Raw genomic sequence first — 18345 nt, forward strand, 5'->3', positions numbered from 1 at the left:
AATCAGAGCCAGGAGAAGTGGACGGTCAATAGGCTCAGACTGGGACGGCCAAGTCCACTCCATCAGGGCTGCCCTGACCAGCAGCTCCAGGGATGCCTGAATTCCATTGGCTCTGACCTCCTCCTCTCCTTGGAACGTGCCTGGATGGGTCCTGCCAGCTCTGGACTCTGCCAGACCACACCCCAGCCCCAGGACACCCCTTTTCTTTATGTTGTTGAATATACTTGGCCAGACAAGGAAAAGTCCACAGAGCATGCATATTTCAAATGCTGTGTGTGTGTGTGTGTGTGTGTGTGTGTGTGTGTGTATTTGGGGGTTGTATCAGTTTCCTGTTGCTACTATAACAACTTAACCACTTGAACAATACATAGCATCTTAATCCTGCAAGTCAGACCTGGACTAAAATCAAGGTGTCAGCAGAATTCTGCTCCTCCTGGGGGCTCTAGGGTAGAATCTCTTCCTTGCCTCTTTCAGCCTCTAGTAGCTTCTTGCATTCCATGGCTCATAGCCCTCATCCATCTTTAAGCCAGCAACTGTATCACACGGTTTTGCTTCCCGTCCTCACATCTTCTCTGACTTTGACCCTGCCTCCCTCTTATACGACTCTGTGATTTCACTAAGCTCACCTGGATAATCCCAGCTAATCTCCCAATCTCAAGATCCTTAACTTAATCACATCTGCAAAATCTCTTTTGCATGAGAGATAACATATTCGCAGGTTTCGGGGTTTAGGATAGGGACATCTTGGTGGGGGACATTATTCTGCCTAGCCCAGGGGCTTAGTGTTGTACTCCTAGGATGCTGTGACTCCTCTGCCCTCTGTTCTACCCACTGGGGGGACTTTGGAAACAAGAAAACAGCCCCTCTTCTCAGTCCAAAGAAATGTTGGTAAAATGTCCCATCAGAAGACAAAGAAAAGAAGTGAAGCATCCCTCTGGATCCTTCTAGAGATTGGACAAGAAATTAAGCTCACCTCCCTGGGGTCCCAACATATACCTGTGATACCAGCCAAGGGGACAGCCAAGAGTAAGGGACAGTGGCCAGGATCAAGCTTCTCCTGCTAGAGAAATCCAGGCCGGGAAAGACTTCACCTCACTTCGAGCTCACTTATGATTAGAAATATCATTTCGTTACCAAATGAAATGGACAAAGAAGCAATGGCCCAGGGACCAATTTGAAAGCTGCCTTCCAGCTTGCAGGAAGTATAAACCAGACCAAAACAAAAAAGTCCCTAGAGTGCCCAGGGTCCCAGATTTGCGTTCCCCGCCCCTCCGCCGCAACTTTTTCTGACTTGCTGGCTCTGGGTCTGGGTTCTGAGTCACGGAGACGGTGCAGGAAGGACGAGGCGGAGGTGCTCCGGAGAGCTTCCAGCCCCAATCTGCACAAGCTGCCACAGCTTGGACCCATCAAGCCTCCCTCCTGTAGAAATGGTTCTTTTAGCTGAAAGTCATAAATCTCCTCTTGTTTTGGTGACAGCTTGATTGTTGCCTTTGCTTGCAGGAGACACACACATAGGAAGCAGTCAACCTTCACAGTCAGAAGGGGGAAGTCGGTCAAATGCCAAGATCAGAAGCTGGTCTGTTAATTCTCAGGCAGGAGTGTGGAGAGGAGACCCTGCTGGGACCACGCAAACCCAGGGCACCACCAGGTGTCGTGCCTGGGAGGTGTCCTGTCTCTACCTGGAGCCTTTGCACTTTTCTGCTCCTAATGGACTTGGCTGATCCCAGCATTTAACTCTGAAAGGCAACCTTGTTACTCTCATGTCCATGTTCCAGAGGTGGCCACCTCACCATATTCCTCAAGAACTGACAATTCAAGAGTAAAAAGATAAAAAACAAAAAACAAAAAAAAAACCAATTAGAAAGGTAAAGAGATAGGGACAGAGGGGAAATGGGAGAAGAAAAGCTGAGAGCAGCCAGAGGTGAGATTAGTGCAGACAGCAGAGCTCAGAGTCCTAGGCACAGATATGACTCAGCTTCTTAGCAACCATTGTGAAAAGGGAAACAAAGTCCATCATGTGTCATAAGGCCTGTCAGCTAAAAGCAAAGTCATTTCCCCCCCACAGAAAATGCCTATTCCTAGTACTAAGATGTGGAAGAAATTTATTCTGAGGTTCCCACGGAGAAGCCACCATAGACAGAATGAAGGAATACTGTCCTCAGCAAGATCCTGACCATAAATCCAGCAACCAGTTTCCTAGGGCTGTTTCTTATAACCTTTCTTGATGAAGGCCCAGAGTATAAGGCTGAAGGCCTACAAAATACCTGTTCAGATAAGGGTTACTAAGCATAAACAGTTAAGTGATGGAAGTGGTCCATTGTGAGTGTATGTGTTTGACAGATGTGTACATTTTTGCCTCTGTGCTTCCTACAAGTCGGCAGCTGGATCCAGAGGCTTGATCAGGTTTGAGTTCAATCCCTTTAGCTAGATTCTCAATGGGTTTGTGAAACGCTAAACACCGGTGAGTATGAACTATCAACAAATACACACAGAAATATGGATGAATTTCACCAACACAACATTGAGCAAACGAAACCAGACACCAAAATGTGTACACAGTATAATTTCAAATACAGTTGACCCTTGAACAACGCAGAGGTTAGGGACGCCAACCCCCAGGCAGTCAAAAATCTTTGTACTGCTGTCTCTGCCTTGAAGACAAAGGAATTGATAAAGGACTCGCTCAAGGGCAGGAAACTGAAAGAGTTTAGATAGAATCAGGACTCAAGGCCTAGTTTTTTTATTCCACGTACTGTGATCTCTAATCGAACACAAACTTTTCCCCACACTTCATTAATTTAAAGATCTGTAAAATGAAAATACAGGTACCATATTTATTGAAAAAAATCCACATATAGATGGACCCGAGCAGTTCAAACCTGTGTTGTTCAAGGGTCAACTGTATATAGAAGTATAAATACAGATAAAACTAATATATGCTGCTGAGAGTCAGGGTAGTGGTTAACCTTGGGAGGTTGTGGGGAATTCCTCGGCTGTCCAATGGTTAAGACTCCACGCTTTCACCGTCTTGGGCTTGGGTTTAATCCCTGGTCGGGGTACTAAGATCCTACAAGTTGCGTGGCACAGCCAAAAACAAACAAACAAACAAACCTTGAGAGGTTGTGGTTGGAAGGGCAAGAGGGCTTCTGGGATGCTGGCAATGAGTGTGGATTACATGGATGTGTTTCGTCTGTGAAAAATTCTTGTGGTGTGGGCACTTTTCTGAACGTATGTTACACTTCAATAAAAAGTTTTTAGGTGGTATCAGGTCATCATCATATGAATTTTAAATTAGGGGTACTGTTTCGGGGGGACAGGGCTTCAGGCTGTGACCACAGTTAGAACTCATTCCAGGACTGGAATGTGGGCTCAGCTGGGATAAGTGTCACTGTGGACACAGGGTCAAGACCCAGCTATGGCTAGATCAGGACTGATCCTGGCATGAGGGCTCAGTCCCTCAAAGTCTTCAGCTTGACCACTGCCTTTCCAGGGCCTGACCACTTGATGTCTCCACTCGACAATTTGCTAAGTGAGGAGAAGGCTGGATAGAGTCGTTTGGACCCATAATGTCCCTGAGCTGGATTTAGGTTGGGAATGACTAGAAAATGACAGAGGATGAATCCGACTGGACCAGAGATGGCTCATCTGGGGCTGAGGGACAGGCCCTGTGGAACAGTGGGCAGCAGAGGGGACCACAGAGGGAAGGCCAGCTCGGAAGCCCCCAGCTTTGTCCTCTATTCAGTCAGTATTATTTCCTTCCTTCCTTCCTTCCTTCTTTCCTTCCTTCCTACCTTTCTTCCATGTTTAATGAGCTCCTGCTCTGGACCAGGCACTGAGGACACAAGGGGGGCAGATGGGCTACATTCCCTGTCTTCACGGAGCTCACATCACCCTCACACCTCCTGTCCCCCTGCCCAGCATCCACTGCTCCCACTAAAGCCCAGAAGAACCGCTGATATTAGAATCCACCTCCCAACCAGTTCCTCAGCCAGGACCCCCCTTCTTGTTTGTCCGTCTTTCCCACCAGGATGGATATCCAAAGGGCAGGGGCCTCATCTGTCTTCCAGACCCTCGTGTTCTCTGGTTCTGGCCCAGAGTAGATGACCAATAAATATTTGTTGAATGGAAGTGGGAGAGCAATGAGGTGGTCACATCATCCCTTCAGAACCAAGCAGAGCAGGGGTGCTTTCTCTGAGTCTGGGGCATGAGGCTCCCAGACCTTGCAATTCTGGAAGAAGCCTCTGACAAGGCTTTCTGTGGGGTGGACGTGGGCACGTGAGTAGGTCTGAGAGCTGGAGGTTTCAGGGCCAGGAGGGCTGCAGGGGAACAGAGAACCAGAACGGTGCTGTCAGTCCAGCTCCCGGAGCCGGGTGCAGTTCCACTTCCCCTTTTTCAAAAGCAAACACAGGGGGAAGGAAGGGGCCAGCTTCCACACCACGCTTTGATAGGCCCAGGTACCTGGCTACAGGAGCAGGAAATATGAGCCAGCAGAGATTAAGTAGGAAGCAGCTGGGGGTGTGCCCTGCCTGCTTCCATCTCCACGCAGTACCCCAGCCACCTCCACCTAGCCTTGGCAGAGGATGAAGGGTAAGTGGACCAGCTGGGTTGGGACCTGCTAGGGTCGTGAGAAAGAGACTTGGGGAATGAGGCAGGGCATAACTTTGGGGAAGCAGGCTGGAGGGAAAGGGATGAAGAGCGGGAGCTGCAAGCAGATGTTCCCCGGAAGAGGGAGGAGGCTGCGGGAGATTGAGACACAGATTTGGATGGTCACGTGGATCTGGACGGTTCCCCTGGACCTTCAGAGAACCAGTTTTGGACCATTTCCCGTGGCATCAGAGATGGGGGTAATAGGATGGGACCTTCAGCACCAGGCTCTACTGCCCCACACACATCCAAATAACATTTCCACGTTGGCTGTTCCATTGGAGTCTAGAGTAGATCAGCACTGTCCAATAGAACTTTCTGCAGTGAAGGAAATGTTCTATAGCTTCTGTAGGTTTTCCAATATGGCAGCCACTACAATATGGCAGCAGCTACCATATTGCACAACACAGCTCCAGGCTCACATGTAAGGTGGACAAAGCCACTTCCCACTATTTCTTTTTTCCCCTCCCTCTCGTTCCATTCTCTCACATCCTACTCTTCTTCTTACGCCTCAAGCTATCAGTCAATAACGACGTGGTAATGCGTATGAATTTCACAGGCCATAAACTCGTGTAAAGCAAATATATAAAATAATTTATTTTTCTATCATTGAGTGTAACATCTGTCTCAAGTACCCATCCTGTAGCAGAGATTTACTCTCAATAAATTCAGGTTAAATGCAGTCCAGTGAAGATTTCCTCCTTCTTTTCCCACAGAATACATCTAAGTCCATATCCTCTTCATTTAATCTTTTCTTTTATCTCCAAACTTCATCTCTGGATTCTACTATTTCTACCCCTCCTGCAGGGGCAAGTGAAGCAGGCATAGAATCCCTTCTCAAAGACTCATCCCAGCATCTAATGCCACTGTCCCCCCGCCCACATACTCCTGTGCTTCCCACCCTTTGTTAACATTTACTGAACACCTCCTATGTACCAGGCATATTTTTTTTAATAATTTTTTTTAATTTTTAGTTATTTTTTGGCCTCGTTGGGTCTTTGTTGCGGTGTGCGGGCTTCTCGTTGAGGTGGCTTGTCTTGTTGTGGAGCATGGGCTCTAGGTGCATGGGCTTCAGTAGTTGCAGCACGCAGGCTCAGTAGTTGCGGCATGCGAGCTCTAGAATGCAGGCTCAGTAGTTGTAGCGCATGGACTTTGTTACTCCACAGCATGTGGGATCTTCCCGGACCAGGGCTTGAACCCATGTCCCCTGCATTGGCAGGCTGATTCTTAACCACTGCACCACCAGGGAAGTCCCCCATTCTAAGCACTTTAAAACCATTCACCCGTTTAGTCTTCCCAATAACTCTCTGAGGCAAATATTGTTAATATTCTCATTTTGCAGATTAGAAACAGAGGCACAGAGAGGTCCTCTGAAAAAGCTCACACAGAAAGTATTCTTGGGCTAGGACTTCAAAAACCAGTATTACATATGCATCACCCAGCAATCCTACTTCTAAGAACCCATCCCAAAAATAGGCTGCCAAAATCCTGAGAGTAATTATGCACAAGACCTTTTGTTATCATATTCTTTGTAATAGCAAATGGCTAGAAGCTATCCAAATGTCCATCAACAGGGAATTAAATGAATAAATCGTGGTACTTTACATGATGGAGTACTATGCAGCTGTGAAAATGGAACAAGTGCTATCTCTACACATTTTAATAGGGTGAATTTCAGAACATATCATTAAAGTTATGCAGACATATTGTTAAAGACAGCAAAAACTTCAGAACATATATACTGAAAGAAGTATATATGGTATGCTACCACTTATGTAAGAAAGAGGGGATATAAATATATATACATATATATGCTTATACTTTTTAAAATTAAAGAAGAGGAAATTCCCTGACAGTCCAGTGGTTAGGACTCTGCTTTCACTGCTGTGGGCCCCGGTTCAATCCCTGGTTGGGGAACTAAGATCCTGCAAGCCATGCGGTGCAGCCAAAATAATTAATTAATTAATTAAAATAATAAAATTAAAGAAGAAAACAAAAAAATCTTTAAAAAATTATTACCTCTCGAAAGAAATGTATATGGTATGCTACCAGTTATGCAAGAAAGAGGGGATATAAATATATGTACACATACATATATGCTTATACTTTTTAAAATTAAAGAAGAAAACAAAACAATTTTTAAAAATGATTACCTATGGGAGAGGGAGAGACCAGAGTGAAGGGAACAGGTATAGAATCTAGACTTACCTGAATATACTTTATTTTGAAGATTTGGCTGTGGAATGGTATCATTGTTCTACATAATTATTAAAGCAAAATTGAATTTCAAATAAAGTAATCCCTAAAACTTGGAAATAAAATGAAAGAAATGCATCAAACTAGAAATTAAATTGATAGTGTAACCACTCAGAGAAGAATTATTTCAAATAATTTTGATACAGTAATCTGTGCATTCTTAGATTGTACATAAATCTAGTGTTATTGCCATTAGAAACCAACACTCTCAGCATAAGAGAAAAAAGATACAAATATAAAATCAAAAAAGTTAAGCAAAATCTCTATAATCTGGGGCTTCCCTGGTGGCGCAGTGGTTAAGAATCCACCTGCCAATGCAGGGGACACAGGTTCAAGCCCTGGTCCGGGATGATCCCACACACCCCAGAGCAACAAAGCCCATGCGCCACAACTACTGAGCCTGCGCTCTATAGCCCGCGAGCCACAACTACTGAGCCCGCGTGCCTAGAGCCCGTGCTCTGCAGCAAGAGAAGCCACTGCAGTGAGAAGCCCGTGCACTGCAATGAAGAGTAGCCCCCACTCACCCCAACTAGAGGAAGCCCACGTGCAGCAACGAAGACCCAACGCAGCCAAAAAAAAAAAAAAAAATCTCTGTAATCTAAATTAAATTTTAAATTATCAATGTGAACTCAAGACCTCTTAAAATTTTTTATCTCTATCCACTGAAAAGACCTGGAAACAATTACCAATGCAGTAGTTATGAGCACCCTTAGAGAAAAGATTGTGAAAGATCTAAACATCATTTCCCAAGAACCAGGGGTCCTTGGAGAAATGGCCAATTCAAGGTCTGGGGCAAAAAAATGTACAAGATGAACTTGGAACATCTTGCCATTCTAGAAAGCAAGTAAGCTACAAGGTTATGTCAAAAGGACTCAGAAGTCAATCTGAAGAGGCTCTAGCTGGCCGAAGATAAGACACTTTGAGCATCAATAAGGTTTAAAATCAAACAGGTTTAAAATCCATAAGTTCATAATGATACTCAAAAAAAAAGAAGAAGAAGAAAAAGAAAAAGAAAATCTTATTGCATTCCCTTTGAGCATGTTAGGGAAGCAACTCAACATTTTGGAAATTGGTAAATAAAGGGAAAGAATCAAGCATTTTTTTTCTACTTTTCCTATATGAACTGAATCTCATTGTAACCAGCTAATTGATTAGAGGAAATTTCTCTTGATAGACATATTTCTCCTAATAAGTGAAAAAAAATTTTTAAGAATTAGAATTTTGCATTTTGGGTTTTGCAAGCTTTAACAAAACAATGGGTTTAGGCCATGATCATTAATGGCTAGGAATTTCACTAAAAGAGAGACAAATACATACAACTTCCTAGTGGAGGTGTACAACATCACCTGTGAAGTATTCTTGCTAAAAAACCATTTAACCTGACTCTACTAAGATACTAGTCACATGAAATAAAGGGGTCAGCAGATATGTGAAACAACACCACAGGGATGCAATCAGCCAAATCCAGACTGTAGGAAACTCTACAAGACAAATACCACATTTCTTTAATAAATAAATTGAAGGCAGAGAAAGGGGGAAATCTCTCCAAGTCCTGTCTATTCCACTTCCCACACTTACAAAAAAAGAGAGAGATGGTGGAAGAACCTATATATTAAAAGAGACTTAAGAGATATATCAATCAACGCAATATGTAGACCTTGTTTGGATCTTGATTCAAACACATTATACATTTTAAAAATATACAACAATTGGGCATATTTGAACGCTGATGGGATATTTGACAACATTATGAATTCGTTGTTGACTTTGTAGGTGTAATAATGGTATTGTGGTTACATGTTGAAAGTTCTTATCTTTTAGAGAGACACGGGGAAATGTTTACAGATGAAATGATATGGTGTGTGATATTTGCAGCAAACTCATACAGTGGAGGGGCTTCCCTGTTGGCACAGTGGTTAAGAATCTGTCTGCCAATGCAGGGGACATGGGTTTGAGCCCTGGTCCGGCAAAGCAACTAAGCCTGTGTGCCACAACTACTGAGCCTGCACTCTAGAGCCTGCGAGCCACAACTACTGAGCCCAAGTGCCACAACTACTGAAGCCCACACGTCTAGAGCCCTAGAGAAAGTCTGCACGCAGCAGCGAAGACCCAACGCAGCCAAAAATAAGTAAGTAAGTAAGTAAATAAATAAACAAATAAAACTCATACAATGGAGGAGGGGGTAGATGGGCACATAGTTAAGTTCATCCATGAGTTAATAACTGCTGAAGCTAGTTGATGGGTATGTGGAGGCTCATTATATTATTCTCTCTGTTTTTGTATACACTTAAAATTTTTTATTATAAAAAATTTTTAAATAAAAAAATTTAAGGGAAAAAGCTCACACTGATTGCTTTCTATTCTTTCTGCATTTCTGCTATAAAAACCACCTCTGAGGCCAAAGGTACTAGTCTGAACCTGAAAAGATGATGGGATACAAGGCTGTACAAAAAAAAAAAAAAGACATACATTGATTAATACTTCAAACTATTTTTTAAATTGAGGTGAAGTTCACATAATATAAAATGAGCTACTTTAAAGTATACAGTTCACTGGCATTTAGTACATTCACCGTGCTGTACAATCACCATCTCTGTCAAGTTCCAAAACATTTGCATCCCCCCCCAAAAGGAAACCCCATACTCATTAAACAGTCATTCCTCATCCCCCAGCCCCTGGCAACCACCTGTCTGTTTTCAGTCTCTATGAATTTACCTATTCTGGATACTTCATATGAATGAAATCAGAGACTATGTGACCTTTTATTTCAAACTATGTTCAACCACACATGTACTAAGCTCTATTATGTACCAGGCACGAGCTCAGCGCTAGAGATAAGATGGTGAAGACAGGCACATGATCCAGACCTTCCTGGGGCTTCAGAGACCGTTATGCAAATAAATACAAACAATTAACTAATTACAGGAGGATTTATTTTTATAAATTTATTTATATTATTTATTTATTTTTGGCTGCATTGGGTCTTCGTTGCTGCACGTGGGCTTTCTCTAGTTGCGGTGAGCGGGGGCTGCTCTTTGTTGAGGTGCGCGGGCTTCTTATTGCAGTGGCTTCTCTTGTTGCGGAGCACGGGTTCCAGGCACACGGGCTTCAGTAGTTGTGGCATGTGGCCAAAGTAGTTGTGGCTTGCAGGCTCTAGAGCACAGGCTCAGTAGTTGTGGCTCAAGGGCTTAGTTGCTCCATGGCTTAGTTGCTCCATGGCATGTGGGATCTTCCCAGACCAGGGCTTGAACCCGTGTCCCCTGCATTGGTAGGCGGATTCTTAACCACTGCACCACTAGGGAAGTCCCAACTACCTAATTACAAATGTGCAAATGCTGCAGAGTTGAAGAACAGAATCTACAGGGAAGGTAAAACAAAGGCGGGGGGTGGGGGTGCAGATTTAATCTGCTGAATGAGGGAAGGCTTCTCTGAAGAGGTGACATTTAAACTGAGCCCTAGGGACTTCCCTGGCGGTCCAATGGTTAGGACTCGGCACTTTCACTGCTGAGGGCCTGGGTTCAATCCCTGGTCAGGTAACTAAGATTCCACAAGCCGCTTGGCACGGCCAAAAAAAAAAGTTAATTTAAAAAAAAAAAAAAAAAACCTGAGCCCTAAAGAATGACTAGTGGGGGAGCCAGGGGAGGAAGGATGGACAAACCTTCCTGGCCAGGTCAGAGGGCAGGCACTGGAAGCTCTAAACAGAGGAGTCATGAAACTTGATTTGTTTGTTTTTGTTTTTGTTGGATTTTTTATTAACTGAAGCCCATAGTTTACATTAGGGTTCACTCTTTGTGTTGTTCATTGGGTTTTGACAAATGTCTAGCGACGAGAGTTCACCATTAGAGTATCATACAGAATAGTTTCACTGCCCTAAAAATATCCTGTGCTTGACCTATTCTTTCCTCTCCTATTCCTCCCCGCCCCCAATTGATCTTTATACCCACCTTACGGTTTTGCCTTTTCCAGAAGCTCATATTGTTGGAATCATATAGTATGTAGCCTCTTCAGACTGGCTTCTTTCACTTAGCAATATGCATTTAAGGTTCGTCCATGTTTTTCATGGCTTGATAGGTCATTCTTTTGTGTGGTGGGGGGGGAGTAAAATATACATAACATAAGATTTACCATTTTAAACATTTCTAAGTATATAGTTCAGTGGAATTAAATATGTTCACACTGCTGTGCAATCATCATCACCAACCAACCCAAAACTTAGCTCCTTCGTTATTGCTGAATAATATTCCATTGTATGGATGTACCACAGTTTGTTTATCCAATCACTTATAGAGAGATGATTTGTTTTTAAGTAAGACCACTGACTTCCATGTAGAGGACTGATTGGAGAAGGACTAAGAATGCAGGCAGGGAAGCTGGGGAGGTGGCTGAAGGTGTAGTCCAAGCAAGAGATGATAGCGGCTTCAACTGGGGTGATCTCAGCAGAGGTAGAGAGAAGTGGACAAATATGAGATGATGAGAGGGTGAAATTGTCAGGACTTGAGGATAGATTGGATGTGAGGGTTCAGGGAGAGGGAAGAGTTAAGGATGAGGTCCAGCCTTGCAGCCTGGGGGACTGGGTAGGTAGGTGGTGGTGTCATTGACTGAGATGAGGAAATGAAAAAGGAAGGATGGATTTGGGAGAAGACCACAGGTTCAGCTATGGATCTGATGTTTTGGATTTAAAGTATCTGAGAGACGTCCAAGTGGAAATGTGAAGTGACCCATTGATTTATGGGGCTCAGACTCCTTTCCCCTTTCTTATCAAACAATCTATCCCACTGGCCTTAATTCTATTCCTGAACAGGCCAAATTTCCTCCAGCCTCAGGACCATGGCATTGCTGTTCCCTTTGCCCAGAATACTTCCCCTGAGACGGCTACATAGCTAGCTCCTTCTTAACACTCAGATCTCAGGTCAAATAGCGTCCAATCAGAGAATCCTTCCTTGGACCCAAGCTAAAGTCAGTATAAGGAGTGAGTTAGAGATCCACCTGGGCCAGATTTTGCTGCAATGATGCTGCATAAAAAACAACTTCCTTCTTGTGGTGTTGATTTTGAATGTAGAGAAATATCGAATTAGTATGTTGTGTAACAGGAACTGACATAGTGTTGTAGGTCAATTATACTTTGAAAACAAACAGACCCAGCAATCCCACTTCCAGGCATATACTCAGAGAAAACCATAATTCAAAAAGACACATGCACCCCAATGTTCATTGCCGCACTATTTACAATAGCCAGGACATGGAAGCAACCTAAATGCCCATCAACAGAGAACTGGATAAAGAAGATGTGGTACATATATACAATGGAATATTACTCAGCCATAAAAAGGAATGAAATTAGGTCATTTGTAGAGACATGGATGGACCTAGAGACTGTCATACTGAGTGAAGTAAGTCAGAAAGAGAAAAACAAATATCGTATATTAACTCATATATGTGGAATCTAGAAAAATGGTATAGATGATCTTATCTGCAAAGCAGAAATAGAGACACAGAGATAGAGAACAAATGTATGGATGCCAAGGGGGAAAGGGGGAGGGGATGAATTGGGAGATTGGGATTGACACATATACACTATTGATATTATGTATAAAATAGATAACTAATGAGAACCTACTATACAATACAGGGAACGCTACTCAGGGCTCTGTGGTGACCTAAATGAGAAGGAAATCCAAAAAAGAGGGGATATATGTATACGTATTGCTGATTCACTTTGCTGTACAGTAAAAACTAACACAACATTGTAAAGCAACTATACTCCAATAAAAATTAATTTAAAAACAAAAACAAACAAACAAACAAATTCATAGAAAATGAGATCAGATTTGTGGTTACCAGAGGCGGGGGTGAGGGAATTGGATGAAGGCAGTCAAAGGGTACAAACTTCCAGTTACAAGATAAATAAGTACTAGGGATGTCATGTACAACATGATAAATATAATGAACACTGCTGGATGTTACATATGAAAGCTGTTGAAAGAGTAAATCCCAAGCGTTCTCATCATAAGGAAAGATATTTTTTTCTACTTCTTTAATTTTGTATCTATATGAGATGATGGATATTTACTAAACTTATTGCAGTTATCGTTTCATGATGTATGTAAGTCAAATCATTATGTTGTACACCTTAAACTTATACAGTGCTGTATGTCAATTATATGTCAGTAAAGCTGGAAGAAGAAAAAAGAACAGCTTCCACAAACTGAGTACTTACAAAAGTAAACATTTATTTCTCACCCAGGGGTCTGTGGGTTAGCTGGGGTTCATCAGGGCTCTCCTGGGCTGGGCTCCAGGCTGTGGGGTGAGTGCAGAGCTTCCCTATGTATTTTCTCATTCTGAGTCCAGGCTAAAGCAGCCCCCACTGTCTGGGACTCACGGTTCTCATGACCGATGACAGCTGCTCAAGAAAGGGGAATAGAGACACTGGGTATCTTGGAGCTGGCCCCTGTCACTTCCACACATATTCTTTTGGCCAAAGCAAGTCACATGGCTAATTTCAATATCAAGAGAGTGAGGAATTGTATTCCTCCCATGGTGAGGAGGGCTGGAGGAAGTAAATATTTGCTGAACAATAATACAATCTACCACCAGACCCAACTCTTTTCTTCCTAGATGGCCATGTTTATTGAGTAATCTTCCCACACTCTTACGAAATACCACCTTCTATGAATGAATGGATGGATGGATGGCGGAACGTGCCTTTCAAGGCAGGAAGATTCTCCTCACTCTTCCGATGAGAAACCTGAGGCTCAGAGAAGAGAAGCAGCTTGCCCAAGATCACAGAAACCACACGTGGCCAGCCCACCCTGGCTGGCACCTTCAGCTCAGTTCCCTAGACACGGTGAGGGAGTGAGGGGGGAAAATGTTATTCTCTGGGCAGCAGGGCCACAGCTCCCATTCTGGCCTCTCACTAAGGCTTGGCGGACTTGCACATAATCGAGGACAAGTACACAACGGGGTCTCCTTGCTGAAATTCAATCTCAGGTCTCACTCCAAAGCCAGGTGGGACCTTGATTCATCATTTCGGGGTCTCAGAGTCCTGAAAGCTAAGTGTATGCTGGGGGAACGAGTCATCGGTGGCTTTAACTGCTGATTAAGTGTTCTGTGAAATTCTGCACCCCATCCCAACAATGCCCACCCTTAAGGTACAGACAGTCATCTGGATTTCTGAGGGGACCCTGCAGCATCTACCACGGAGAGGGACGAACAGTGGCGTTCAAACACTAGGCACAGGAAAAATCTGGAAGGGCATGTCTCAGATAAACAGTGTGTGCCTCAGAAAAACAGTGAGCACTTCTTTCAAAGCAGGATTACTCAGGACTTTGGCCCTTGGCTTTATATCTGTATGTAATGTTTGAACAGTTCACAATGAACATATAAGTTGCTTCTGCAATAAGAGAGGAAAAAGCCGTCTGGAAATATTTTCAAGTTCATACTAGCGTGCAAAAAGCAACCCCTTTCAGGGTGGTTGGGAAATTCCCGAAAGTTGTCCTTCAGAATCCTCCTCCCACACATTGTCAGAAGCCTGTTTTCAGAAACACTGAGTCAATTCCCAACCACTCCTGTAGTCAGCAAGCCAGCGAGTACCTACCACACACCAAGGGCTGAGTGAGCCACCAAGGGGGACGGGTGACAGGCTGGGGAACAGGTGGGGCCAGAGTCAATGAGGTCTGCCTCCATACACAGCTGACACAGATGAAACCGGCCCCGGGACAGACATTGTGCTAAGTGTTCCACATGGATTATCACGTTTAATCTGCACGACATGTCTATGCGGTCAGAGCTATTATTATCATGTTTTATAGCTGTGGTAACTGCAGTGCAGAGAAGCGAAGGAACTTGCCCAAAGTCACATAACTAGCAGATGGCGGAACTGACATTCAATTCCAGAGTCTGTGCTCTTAACCGCTACTCGACATTGCCTCCCCGTAGGAACCTGCCTGAATTCCACAGGCAGGAAGTTGCAGAGTCAGAATTTAAACCAAGCAAGGTTCTTCAGTCTCCAAAGAACATTCTTTTCATTGATGAGGCGTCCTTCTCCCTTCCAGCCCTCCCCGTTTCTAGACCCACTGCCAACATGCTGGGTGACATGGGTTGCTTCCCTGAGCCTCAGTTTCCATGGCTGAAAATGGCAAGAACATTGCTTACCCCAGGGAGCTGGAGAGGCATTTGTGGGAGAGGACACTTTCTCCCCTGGATCACGCTAGGCTCTCGGTTTAGATATATCTGTGTTCTTCCTGCTTTCCAGGAGTTCAGTGCAGTTGGCCAAGTGGACACGGGAGCAAGCCCGTTCCATGAGCTCTATGGGTGAGAGCGGCACCAGGTGCTATGGGTCCAGAGGCTGGGCGCTGGATGAAATGTCAAGGGTTACTACGCATCCAGAAAACTCAGCTGAGGGAAAAAAACTGAAATAAACAACCCCCCAGGAGGAGGGGAGTTTGGTTTGTCATCTTTCCTGTTTACCCAGCCTGGCCCGGTCCCAAAACCTCTTAATCTTGTCAAGATTTTGGCCCTTCACCCCAGGAAGGAGCCATCAGGAGGCCCACAGCGAGCCAAGTCTTCAAGGAAGTGATGTCTTCCGTGGGTCAAGAAAAAGGAAGAGGCTTTCTGGGAGCAAGGAGAAGGCAGGGACAGAACCAGGAAAGGTCCCTCCTTGAGCCAGTGGAAAAACTGAGGCTTAGAACAGGGCAAGTTTTCTTGGTTTTCTGGTGGCAGGGTTGGGGCAGGTAGCCTACCTGTGGTCCGCTGGTACAACGTCTTCTCCACCGCACAGCACCGACTGCTCTCTCCCTTCCTGCCCAGGCAGGGGGAAGCTGCCTTCACTCCCCCTCCCCACAACTTTTTCCAGGAACGTCTCCCCATCACTGCACTGGGGACTTTGAAAACAGAGAGATGGGTCCTGTGGGTACTGGAGGAGGAAGTGGTATCTGCAAAGAACTTGGTGTGTTTGACCATGTAGGAAATGGGACTGATAGACCTTCTGAAACAAAGAACCAGAACTCCCTAAGCACCTACTGTGAGCCCATGTGGGGTCCAGCACACTCAACGTGTCCCATCATCTAATCATTTTCCCTTACTCTGGGAAATAGATCAGGTCCCCACTGTGCAGATGAGGCACCTGAGGGCCACAGGGGAGATGTTTCCTGCCGACTCTACCTCCACCCCCTAAATCTCTTTCAAGAACCAGAGCTGGCTGTTCACGTCATCTTGGGCATCCCCATTTGTATACCCCACATTCTTCTCACCCTCAACTTGAACGATCCTAAACTCATCATCTTCCCTCCACAGCCTTCTGTTTTCCCATCACAACCTCACTATTCAAAACTCGGGGGAGGGGCTTCCCTGGTGGTGCAGTGGTTAAGAATCTGCCTGCCAATGCAAGGGACACGGGTTCGAGCCCTGGTCTGGGAAGATACCACATGCCACGGAGCGACTAAGCCCGTGAGCCACAACTACTGAGCCTGCGCGTCTGGAGCCTGTGCTCCGCTATGGGAGAGGCCGCGACGGTGAGAGGCCCGTGCACCGCGATGAAGAGCGGCCCCCGCTTGCCGCAACTAGAGAGAGCCCTCGCACAGAAACGAAGACCCAACACAGCCAAAAATAAAATATAAATAAATACATAAATTTATTAAAAAAACAAAACAAAAAAAAACCCGGGGGACTTCCCTGGCAGTCCAGTGGTTAGAACTTGGCACTTCTACTTCAGGGAGCACGAGTTCAATCCCTGGTCGGGGAACTTAGATCCCACATGCCGCGTGGCATGGCCAAAAAATGTAAAAATAAATAGAATTTAAAAATTAAAAACAAAACGGGATATCAACCTTGGCTCCATCCTCTCCCTTGTCCCATCTCCAAGTAGTAACACTGACCAGCGGTCCCATCTGTGACTCTTTTGCCAGACACTGGATTTCCTTAATTTCAGGGTTCACGGAGTAGTCCAAACTTCTCGATGACTCCAACAGCTCCTGGATAGATATTCTCCCTCTACCTTATCCCTACATCCATCTATGCCCCATGCAAATATCAGGGTCATCTTTTAAAAATGCAATTCTGGGCTTCCCTGGTGGCGCAGTGGTTGAGAGTCTGCCTGCCAATGCAGGGGACATGGGTTCGAGCCCTGGTCTGGGAGGATCCCACATGCCGCAGAGCAGCTGCGCCTGTGAGCCACAGTTACTGAGCCTGCGCGTCTGGAGCCTGTGGTCCGCAACAGAGTGAGGCCGCGGTGGTGAGAGGCCCGCGCACCGCGATGAAGAGTGGCCCCCGCTTGCCACAACTAGAGAAAGCCCTCACACAGAAATAAGGACCCAACACAGCCATAAATAAATAAATAAAATAAATTTTTAAAAAAATGCAATTCTGCCTAGCTTCACCTAACTGAAAACCCTCCAGTGGTGTCTCATTCCTCTCAGCAGAAATCCCTTACCAGGGCTTACCAGGCCCCCCGAATCTTGGCCCTGGCTGCCCTCTCTGGTCTCACATTGGGTCACTACCTACCCTCTGCCCCCCAAGCGTCAGACATCCTGGAATACTCACAGTTTGTCTTTCACTTCCAGGTCTGGGCGCCTGCTATTTTCTCTGCCTTCCCCTGCCTAACTCCTTCTCATCTTTCACATGTCAGTTTAGTCACCACTTCCTGACTGGCCTCTCTTGAAGCTTGTGAGCTGCCCCTTCAGTGAATTCCCAGAGTGCCCTGTACTTCCTCCACTGGGCTACCCACCCCCTCCCTCTCCCATGTTCCTGTTTCAGCCAACAAAGCCTGCCCAGCATCTCAGAATGTTGGAGCAGCACCCTCCAATGGAAGCATAATGCATGCTTCATGCATAACTCTGCATTTTCTAAAAGGCACATTTTAAAAAGCAAAAAGAGGACTTCCCTGGTGGCACAGTGGTTAAGAATCCGCCTGCCAGTGCAGGGGACACGGGTTTGAGCCCTGGTCTGGGAAGATCCCACATGCCGCAGGGCAACTAAGCCCGTGCGCCACAACTACTGAGCCTGCACTCTAGAGCCCGCGTGCCACAACTACTAAGCCTGCGAGCCACGACTACTGAGCCTGCGTGCCTAGAGCCTGTGCTCCACAACAAGAGAAGCCACCGCAATGAGAAGCCCGTGCACCGCAACAAAGAGTAGCCCCCGCTCGCTGCAACTAGAGAAAGCCCGCGCGCAGCAACGAAGACCCAATGCAGCCAAAAATTTTAAAATAAATAAATAAATAAATTTGTAAAAAAATTTTTTTAATTTAAAAATAAATAAATAACGGCCTTTAAAAACACAAAATATTTTTTTAAAAATAAAAATAAATAATAAAAAACAAAAAGAAACAGGTGAAGTTGATTTTAATAGTACATTGTAACCCAATATTTCAAAAATTGTATTATTTCAATATATAAGCCATATAAAAACCTTTGATTTTCTTCTTAGACTTCGAAATCTGGTGTGTGTTTT

The 18345-nt window shown here is 44.9% G+C and overlaps 1 long non-coding RNA gene across 5 annotated transcripts; it reads right to left on the reverse strand.

The window, feature by feature from the left end:
• Positions 1–9825: 9825 nt before the first annotated feature.
• On the reverse strand, positions 9826–17532 carry LOC130704882 (uncharacterized). Of its 5 annotated transcripts, none has more exons than XR_009005432.1 (5): positions 17437–17527; positions 15052–15204; positions 13118–13300; positions 10845–10977; positions 9826–10160 (listed from the first exon to the last, which is right to left on the reverse strand). It is a non-coding gene; the product is annotated as an uncharacterized LOC130704882 (long non-coding RNA). The 5 variants fall into 5 exon arrangements; XR_009005431.1 differs by having other exon boundaries at positions 15052–15251; positions 17437–17513; XR_009005430.1 differs by lacking the exon at positions 17437–17527 and adding an exon at positions 15639–16488 and having other exon boundaries at positions 13141–13300; positions 15052–15251.
• Between the last annotated feature and the right edge of the window lie 813 nt (positions 17533–18345).

The sequence above is a fragment of the Balaenoptera acutorostrata genome, chromosome 15, assembly GCF_949987535.1.
Source record: "Balaenoptera acutorostrata chromosome 15, mBalAcu1.1, whole genome shotgun sequence".
Classification (NCBI taxonomy): Eukaryota; Metazoa; Chordata; class Mammalia; order Artiodactyla; family Balaenopteridae; genus Balaenoptera; species Balaenoptera acutorostrata.